The 10,657-nt window shown below is 42.5% G+C and overlaps 1 long non-coding RNA gene across 1 annotated transcript in view; it reads right to left on the bottom strand.

The window, feature by feature from the left end:
• Positions 1–250: 250 nt before the first annotated feature.
• LOC108392621 (uncharacterized) overlaps positions 251–10,657 on the bottom strand; it is a 134,371-nt gene continuing 123,964 nt past the window's right edge. Inside the window, exon 6 of the long non-coding RNA XR_012122852.1 lies at positions 251–392. This is a non-coding gene — a long non-coding RNA (uncharacterized lncRNA). The remainder of the gene's footprint in view (positions 393–10,657) is intronic.

Genomic DNA, 10,657 nt, shown 5'->3' with positions numbered 1-10,657 from the left:
AAAAAAGGCACTAGATAAAGTTTTCTTGTTTACAATGCAAGGAGAGGTGTGATCGATGCTGTAATGTATATATAGATAATAATTATAGATACATTTAACTGTAAATAAGTTCAATCATTTATCTATAGTATATAATCATTAAATATGATTATCTATGTAAATAAGTATAGATAAATATAAATTACTGTAAGAATTAAAAGAATCATCAGGAGAGACCAAGGTCATCAGGGAGGGCTTCACAGAAGAGGTGATAGCTGAGACAGGCCTTGAAAGATGGGCAAGAATTCAACCGCAAAGCTGGAGCTCCCGGGAGGTGGGCATCTGTCAGGAAGGAAGATCCAGCGCAGAGTCCAAGGACAACTGCCCTCATCAATGGACAGCAGGTAGTTTAACTAAAGCAGAGGGAAGAAAATATAAAGCCACGCAAGTAGTTCATTCATGGATAAATGAGAAGCATAAAAGAATTGTGAGCAAGAAAATGTTATGCATTTGGACTGTCCTTAGAAGAATTAATTTGACAGTAATCTACTGGGTGACTTGAAGGGGAAAGAGCATGAGTGAGGAAGGCCATCAGGTTATGCAGATTATCCTTGGCCTTCAAAACACCAAGGTCAGGGGAGGGAGAGGTGGCTCTCTGAGGGCTCTTAGGGACTCAGGGCTCTAAACCCACGTGGGCCTGAAACCCTTCCTTCACATAACGTCCCCTCTACCCCTCTTGAATGTCATTTACTTCCTATATTCATTCTTTGAGTCCCAGGAAAGTTTTAATGTGGGAAACAAACAAAAAAACCCTCACAAAATGTAAATGTATAGAGAAAAATTACATTAACTGTAATCAGCCAGTTTGAATAGGGCAATGCCAGAATCATACTGTTTTTCTCTCTGCCTTTGAGTTTAACCTTCCGCTTCCCTTTGCCTCTGTCCACGCAGTTTCTGTGGGCCGTTTGCTCATGAGTAGGGGCTGGGGAGGGGGTGTGCATGTGTATCCGTGTGCCTGTCTATGTCTCTGAGTTCCTGGTGCTTCTTTATAAAAGTTTTGTTTGGTCCTACATGAGTTTCCAGTAATTCAAAACTGTTGGCTACCTTACTTTTCACAGCTATAACCAGGGCAGCTGTTAGCATGATAAGAAACAGCTACAACGCACCTAGCTTGGCTGCTATGTCTCTCTCTTTCACAGGCCCTGTCAGGATGTGTCAGAAACATAAACAGTACTTAAAGTTCGTCTATTTGGTGTGTTTACTCTTTTTAATTATGGAAGAGCAGGAACATTCAAAAGTGAATCAAAGGAGATGAAGGAATCACCTCCCCTATTTGTTTACCCACCTCAGTGCTTTCAGAGGCCCCAGATCAGTGCATTTTCTAAATTGCACATCTGTCTTTATGGCTTTCCTTGCCATGGAATTGTTGTTTCCTATCTCATTCTGAGGTCTGTTTTAGATGGCTGATGCACAGCATTTGGGTGCTTATTCTCTTCAGCTTCTGCTACCCTGCATTTATCAAGTAAGGACAGTTTGAGGAAGGTCAAGGTTCAAAAGGGCCTGATGCCAACAGGAAATAATCTTCTCCCTCCCTGCGCACAGGTTTGCTCACACCCCACAGCTGGGTCAGGTTTACGGCCGAAGGGGAGCATATCATTGTTGGCTGGCTGGCAAGCCGACCGGCGATTTGCACACGTAGCTGTCACCATTCCTGAGTGTTTCCCCCGTGACTCACTTATTTCAGGTGCTATAGCAACATGTCTGGGATGTGCACATGATGAACTCAAGTTCCTCTCCAGACTGAGTTCAAAGTACCTCTTGCCCCTCAGTGGATCAGAAGAAATTTTCTTTTTAAAGATCTGCCAGCCGATCGAGAGCTGGCCAAAATAAGAGGGAATTTTCTAGAAGGACCTCATAGGATCTTGGGAGCTTCTTTCAGAAGAATTTAGTGGGTTCAGTTGGAAAAAATTTTCTCATGAGTCAGGAGCTTGGGTCACTGCTCTAGCCCTACCATGAGCTCAAAAACTAGCTCTCTGCAGCTGGACCAGCTCAGTGGTTCATGGTCCTGGTCCGGTTGCAATGAAGTTGCCATGAAGAATTGAGAGGAATGGAAAGAATGTAGTGAAGTTTTCATTAAGCTTTCATCAGAAGTGCTATCCTTTATTTTAAATTTACTACTTCTCTGATGTTAAAAAAAAAATCATTCTAGGCCTAGTTCAATTATTAACTTCTCTCAGAATCCTGTTCTGATATTCTCAATCTATCCCAATGGCTCTTTTAATTTCCATAGTACTTTATACGTATCTTACCCAATGATGTCAAAAACCCCTTTCTTTTATAAAATTATAATGATGGGTTTTTGAACCCACAATTGGGCTCAAAAAATGTGGATGGGCTGACCCAGATTATGACACTTATTTTTTCAGCCACCCACCTATTCTTAAACCCATCTATGATATCTGAGGTCTCGTAACCATTGGGCCAGATGAATGCTAAGGAGCGCTTTTAAACAGCTTTTAAACTGTTTTTAAACAGGCCAACAGCTTTTAAAGTGTTAGTAAGTATTTATGCCTATTATCTCATGTTATCCCCACAAAATCCCAGTGAGGTAGCTAGTTCAGATAGTTCAGGTACATTCATTTATTCATCCCACCAATATAAATGCCTACTGTGTGCAAATGTTAACTCCTGCCCTCAGGGGGCTTATAGCCCACAGTCTAGGGAGGGCGATGTTTATGCAAACATATGCAAAAATATATGTGTGTCCAAATATATACATATACGTATATGACATATGATCATCAGAGAACCGTGCAAGGCCCCTCCGCTTGCATTTCTTTATTGTGGTGTGTATTCCCTTTTCCTTTATTTCTATACCCCACTCTCATTTCCCTCTCCTCTCTGTAGGCAACCTTCTTGAAGTCTACCCTTTCATTTGAAATGTGTTCTTGTAAAATATATATTGCTGGCTTGTGTGAATATGTTTTTAATTTCGCAAATGTTACATATCATCTGTTTCAGACTTTTTTCCCACTTCCCAGATCCATCCACGTTGCTAGCATACATCTAAGTTTGATAGAATCTATTTCATCTTTTTTTTTAATCTTATGGCATGTGTTTTGACATTTAAGACCTTTCCTCATATAATTGCAAAGATATTCTAAATTTTCTTCCATAAATTTACAATTAAACCTTCCTAGTGAATTTAATCTATCTAGTGACCTTATGTGCAGACCCAGTTTTCTTTTTCTCCATACAGTAATCCAGTTTTTCTGATATTATCTGCAGGCAATCATGCTTCTCCTCTCAATCTGTAGTGCCTCCTTTACTATGTAATAAGTATCTACATGCACACCTGTGTATCTATGAGGTGGGGAATTTTAGAGCAACTTTCCCAAGGTCACTCAGTCTAAAGGCAGCTAAGTGAGACTAGATGTTCTGGAGTCCATTTGATCGCACTGGTCTCCTAAGATTAATAAAATTCACTCAGAAGTCACAGGGTGTGAGTGCTGGAAAGGAGCCTAGAGATTCTAGGCTAACTCTCTTGTTTTACATCAGATGCCTTAGGCCCAGAGATGTTGAACGACTTGCCGGAGCCCAAGCAAGGGAGCGGAGCTCATGCACATTTCACGCCTACTGCTGCCTCCGCAGCACTGGAAGCCATTGGAATATAACTGGAGATCCTGGGTGCAGAACTGCTGCACACACCAGTACCCGATTCACGTTTGATGTTCACATTTAGAACACATGGTTGACCTACCCTATTCAACACTGGTGTCCAACTAAGGCGTCACAGAGAAACAGAGAGTAAGGAAAAGAAGAAGGCAAGGAGATTTTTTCTGCATAGTCCAGAACTGGTGTTATAAGATCCATTTTATCCACTGGAGTGAACCTCAGATCCTCACTTAGCTTTTCCTTTGTGGACAGGTTAACCAAACCAGGTTCTCTGATTGCCAGCAGATAGCAGATCATAAACAGTAAATTAGAGGAAAGGAGAAGAAGTTCTTAAAGACACCAAGAGGAAAAAAATTAGGAGGGTTTCAAAAAGCCAGAACAGCTTTCAAAAGGAACAACAGCATGGCACCACCGTGCATGAACAAACAGTCTTCCAAAGCTGCTTTGGGCTGAGGGCAATACTGCACCATAGCCAGATAACCAGCATTCAAGGTTAATACCCCCAGGCCTCCAGAACAGGTTAAATTACATTAATTATATTATGTTCTGAATGCAGAACATATCATATATTTTATCAATATTTTCAGCTGAAGTACTAAAGTCAGTAATCAAAACTGAGGGCCTTTTTACCCACATATATTTTCTTTGTCAACTGAGGAGACCTAAACGTGATGACACCCCAGTCACAATAAGAGCACACTGAACACCTAGATCTTGATTCCCAATCCTATTCTCCAGTAGAAGGAACCAGGGCTCCTTGTGAAAATATTTGATTCTAAAGCTCAGGCAGGAAAACTACTAGATGAGACTGGAGCAACTTGAAGTACCAGAAAATAAGAAAGCTTAAAAAGAAACAAACCAAAAACCCGCCATGATGTGGAAGTATGCCTAAGGGACACTGCAGTCAACTAAAAGAGCCCCCCAGGGTCAGAGCTGGAACAATTTCAGCAATAAAATAAATACAATAATACTGGATTATGATCCAAAGTATAAAATAAATAGCCATGAGTCATGCTGATATAAATAAGTGATTGAATAAACAAATAAACGTGAATGAAGAGAGTCTCCCTTGCAGAATTCTGAATAATTCTGTAGATACCCCCCTTCAGAAGGAGCACAACTCCCTATCCTATAAGTGATCCTCTTCCTTCCAAAGAGTTCAACATGCAAAAAGGAGAAGAAAGAGTAACTCTACGGTAGAGAAACATGACGAACATGACCTCAGCCAGGTGATCAAGGTCAACAGCAACAGAGCTAACCATGTTGACACGCACCCTGACACTGTTTCTGGGCAGTCTAATCCAGGGAGGTCTCCCTGCACTCTTGGTGAGACCTCAGCCCGGGAGAGGGTTCTTGACTCTGATGGAGAAAGAATGCACAAACAGCTTGGATGTAAGGTAAGTATAGATGAGGAAGGAGTTCATTCAAGTGAGAGCAGCAGTGAATGGCAGCTGCCTTTCAGGCAGCAGAGGGCAAGGACGAACGGAGGGAGGAAAGGAAAGCTCACTGAACTCCTGCTTGACATAGGGTGTTCCTAACGCCAGGGTCACCTGGAGTCCAGTGTCTTCTTGGATCTGCACAGAGTGGGAACTAAGCTCTTACCACCCCAGGATTTGGGGGAGCTGCAGAGCACCAGACAAGTGAGATTATGTTCTGAGAACTTCTCAAAAGCAAAGAAAGCAGATTTTTGGGCAGGTTACTAAAGAACATGATGGTACAGCTGCAGTCCTGTTTGGGTCACCCAGGTGATGGGAACTTATGAGTCTAAATCAGAGATCTCAGTAGCCCCTTCCTACTTATGTGGAGTAGAACAGAGACAGTGTGAAGACTTGTGCTTACATCTGGAAAATAGAGTGACATAGCAAAATAGAAAAGACACTTACCACTAGAAGAGCACAGAGACAAGACACACTAAGCTGAGCAGTGAGTAGCTTTTATTTAAGGCAAACAGTACATATTCATAGGACGGGAAGTGTGGACAACCTCAGAGGAGAGCTTAAGGGCTTGAGGTTTGGAGTTTTATAGGGCTTTAGGGGCAGGGGGAAGCATAAGGCATGAATGTATACAGTTGATTCATAATGTTAAGTTTTGTCTTAAGAATAGGGTTATTTAGGTGGCCGTGTTGGTCTGGATCCTAGCATTCTTTATCTACATAGGTTAATTTACACTTTGGAGGTCTTGCTCTCGTCCTGGTCACCGAATTACTTAACTGAAGAAGAGGAAGAACAGCCTCCAGATTAAGTTAAAGAATAAGCTGATCTTTTTTCACAGGCTAAGTTAATTTTACAATGACATGACCCTTGTCCCATGTCCTGCCCTATCTCAATACGATGTGGTGAGAATGCGCCGTACCTCTCTCATCATCCTCCCCCAAACCCATAACCTCAGTCTGATCATGAGAAAATCATCAGGAAAATCCCGAGAGAGAAACAATCTACAAAATGCCTTACCAGCACTCTTCAAAACTGACAAAATCATCAAAAACAAGGAACATCTAAGGAACCGTTCAATCAAGAAGACATGATACCTGAGCACAATGTGGTATTTCAGATGGGAATCTTGGAGCAGAAAAAGACATCACATAAAAATTAGGAAAACCTGAATAAACTATGGACTTCAGTTAATAGTAATGTATCAGTATTGGTTCATTAATTATGACAAACATACCATATAAATGTAAGATGTTAATAATATGGTATGGGATTTATGGGAATTCTCTATACTAACTTTGTAGTAGCCCTAAAAGTGTTTTAAAATAAAAAGTTGATTCAAAAAAATTAAAAGAAGGACCTACAGAGTCAAATCTTCATGCATCCAGAAAACTCGCATCTATAAAAGTGAGAATTTCAGGATTCTGTGTAATTAACTTTTGTCATATGTAAGATAGTATTTCCAAATGTAACTATAAATGGGATAATTTATACCTTTAGGTAACAAACCACCATAATTATGGGCCAAATGACCTTGAAAACTCCTACAGAGCTATGATGGTTCTATTCGTCAGGGTTTTCCAGCACCTGTAGCCGGCACATGGTGGGCCATCTGTTTGAAGGCTGGAAAAGTAAAGGAAAGAAATTCAAGATGACAAAATCATGTCTATTTACTGTGGCAAAGATAGGTTTTTTGAAAGTGAAAAATAAATCAGAGATATGGAAGAAAATAAGTAAAAAAATGAATCATTCAAAGATTCAGAGTGACCTACTTCACATCCACTAGGATGGCTATTATCAAAAAACCAAAAAACAGAAAATAACAACTCTTGCTGAGGATGTAAAGAAAATGGAGCCCTTGTTCATTGCTGGTAGGAATTTAAATGGTATAGCTGTTGTAGAAAATGGTTTGGTGGTTCCTTGAAAAATTTTTAAAATAAATTGCCACATGATCTGGCAATTCCACTACTAGGTTATATACCCAAAGGAATTGAAAGACAGACACAAACAGATATTTGTACACCCATGTTCATAACAGTATTATTTACCACAGGCAAAAGTGGAAGCAACCCAAGGGCCCATTGATAGATGACTTAGGTAAACAAAATGTGGAATATACATACCGTGGAATATTATTCTGCCTCAAGAAGGAAGGAAATTCTGGCACATGCTACAGCGTGGGTAAATCTTGAAGCTATTATGCTAAGTGAAATAAGCCAGACACAGAAGGATAAATAGTGCATGATTCCACATACATGAGGCTCCTAGAGTAGTCAAATTCACACAAACACAAAGCACAAGAGTGGTTGTCAGGGGCTGGGGAAGTTATTGTTTAATCAGTATAAAGTTTCCATTTTGGAAGATGAAAAATCTTCTGGAAATGGATGGTGGTAGTGGTTGTACAATAATGTGAATGCTTTTAATGAACTGTACTTGTAAATTGGCAAATGTTACATTATGTATATTTTACCATAATTTAAAAAAATAAAAATAAAAGAAACACAAGGTTAAACAATAAAGATTCAGAGTGAGATTGAAGCAAAGTTGCTCAAATAGCATTAACCTGAAAGTTTGGCAGGGGGTCAAGAAAGAAGTCTAGAAATCTGTGAACCATTTCATAAAGCATTCACAAAACTGCCCCAAAACAGATGGTGGATATTTTCATAGATGCTTCTTTAGCTATGTCCTAGACATTTCTACTTATATTGTCATTAAAAATATTTAATTATAACAATAACCTCTAAATGCCTACTGCTTTCTCATTTACAAATCACCCTCACTTATATTTTTCACTTGCTTCTCAGAACAAACCTTTAGCAGACAGAAAACATTGCCCGATTCCACAGATTTTCCCACTTCTCCAACATTTACTGTACTACTACAGTGTGTAAAGCACGGTGCAGACTGAGGGGCCATGGAATGGCAAGGCTGGAGCCCACTGTCTGGGTTCAGAACCTGACCACCCCACTTCCCAGCTTTGGACACGTCGACTTAATTCTCTGTGCCTCAGCTTCTTCTGCGAAATGGGTTGTTCGAGATTGAAGTGAGTAAATAATGTAACACATTCAGAACAGTGACTTGGCATGTAATGGATCCTCAATGAGTGTTAGCTGGGTTATTACTGCTGTGGATGCAGAGGGGCATACAACACAAACTTGATAACAACGTCGGGCTGGTGAAGCGATGGGTAGGAAAGCACAGATGAAAGGGTGAGGAATTCTGCCAGGGAAAATTAGGGGAGATTTCACAGAGAAGGGGACACGTGAGCTTTGAGCACAGAAAGGGAGAATGAGGAAAGAAGCCACAAACCCTATCCCTCCTAATAACAATACCCAAAACTCATAAAGCACCTTGGGTTTTCCAAAGCATTACCACATCCACCTTTCCACTGTGCTGCAGAGAAACACAGGCTATTGGGGCAGGTCGAATGAGGTCACATCAATTCCCATTTTAGAGATGAGATTGGTTGGTTCAGAGTTGACACAGCTGATCAAAGGTCTTAAAAGTGCAGTGGCTCAAACATAGCTGAGTCAGCATAGCCCTAATTCTCTCGCCATCTACTCACTTGACTCATTTATTTGTTCAGCAAGTCAGGTGCACAAAGATCCATTGTGGTGCTTATGTTAAAAAAAATAGAGGTGTGAGGGGAAGCTTGGGGGAGGTGGCAGCATGAGTTAGGAGCCAGAGTAAGAAGGTGGGATTGTAAATGATCCCTGGTGCTCCAGGAGGAGAGGGTTCCCTGCCTGGGGTAAGTTCCCTATGAATTCAGTGAGACCGAATTAAGGCAAGGGCAAGACGTTGGCGCCTTAAAAGGAGGTTTATTCTCATGGCAGTAAGTCTCAGTCTCTCCTTGCTCCCCTGCCACTCAGGCTTAGCCCACCAGGAGCACGGGGCTCCACGGTTCTTTCCCCCTCTCACGGCTCACATGCCACTTCCTTGCCCCCAGCACCAGGAGGAACTCTGTGGGTAGGTCTCTGGTGACTGGCAGACACCTGACCAATTCTATATCAGGTACTGAGAGGAGGGGGGAATGGGTGTTTCCTCTCCACCCCTGGGCCAGTTCTACTGTGACGGACCAGTGGCTCTGTCACTGGTAAGCATACCATAAACGTGCAAACAGGCTCTTATTACAGATACACAATGAGTGCTATTAAGGCCAGGTGGGAATCCTGGTCAGAAATCTCCATTTTCCCCACAATCCCCATGGCTCATGTGAGTTCTGAAATCTGTGTTCTGACTTAGATGTGTGTGGCCTGGCTGCACCCCTTGTCAGCACTAATGTGGGGGTGGATTGTGCCTTCACCCCACAAGGGAATAGACTCAACGGGCAGCTTCTCTTCCCACCTGGGTCTGTAGGGTGCCAAGTAGCCCACAATCTCACCCCAATTTTCTGTCCTCCTTGTGAAATAAAATGAACTTTGTGGTTCCCCATGGTGGTCCCACAGGCAAAGAGCTATGCAAGCTGCAGAGGCCCAAGTCATCCAGGTCAGTTCCTGCTGTGCTGGGAAGACACCCTGCAGCCCCTCACCCCTACCCATGACCAGAGAAAAACCAGCTGGGAATCCTCAAAAGAAAACAAACGGGTCTGGGTTCTTGTGTTTTCTACTAGACTCTTTTAGGAGAAAAATTAACAATCCTAATTGTTATTTCCTCTCACACATAGATGGTATCAGAATACCCATTATCTGTTTTTTTTTTGGACGCACCCTGATGCATTTGACTGACAGAACCTCTCCCCTGCACCCACCGCCTGTTGTAAACTAGTATTTAAGGCATTCCCAAGCAAAGGGGCCTCGGAATGGTTTATCAGATCACGCTGATGCTCTGGGCCATGGTCCTCCATAAGATGCTGAATACACCTTTTTAAATGTGAAGGTCATGTTGATTTCAGTAGACATCCTCTTTGACAAAGACTCAGCATTCATCTTCCAAACCCTCACCACCTCCTTTCCTTGTCTCCCTAAACCCACTGCACCTCTACAGATCTTGCCCTGCTCTGAAAATCTTTAGGGAGAACAAAATGAGTAGTGGTGTCCTTTCGCCAGCAAGAAGCAAGCTCATGCTATGAAACGAGAAGGTTTCATGTTTGGCTCACGGCAGTCCCTGTGCTGGGAGCTACTCAGCCTTGGGCCTGCCCCTGTAAGGACAAGGAGGGGGTCACATGAGTCCCTAAGTAAGTGGTCAGTCAGGTCGGAGCTGTTTTATGTTCCAAGGCAAACCAGGAAATTGCCTGCTTCTCTCTCTGTCTTTACTGAAACCCAAAGCCTGCCTTTACATCAGGACATGGGCTGACACGTGCAGCCTGAGCTAGGGAGTGGAACCACAGAGCAAATTCCTGGAAGTCAGAGGGGATGACTCAGTGGAGGTGCTCACCCCAGTGGGCCCTGAAAAGGAGGTGAGTAGAGGAAATCCCCAGCCCCCAGCCTGCCCTCTGCCCTTGGTCACTTCTGTCTGCCCCAGCAGAATCCTTCTGTCCTTCACCTGCACCTATTGCTTCTGGAAGCAGGAAGTGGTGGTGACGTTAGGAAATCGCTACATGTCTATCCACAGGTGGGAGCTCAGCACAGGCCTCA

The sequence above is a fragment of the Manis javanica genome, chromosome 11 (assembly GCF_040802235.1).
Source record: "Manis javanica isolate MJ-LG chromosome 11, MJ_LKY, whole genome shotgun sequence".
NCBI lineage: Eukaryota > Metazoa > Chordata > Mammalia > Pholidota > Manidae > Manis > Manis javanica.
Note: the sequence above shows the minus strand (reverse complement) of the source record. Positions and strands in the feature narration are given on the sequence as shown.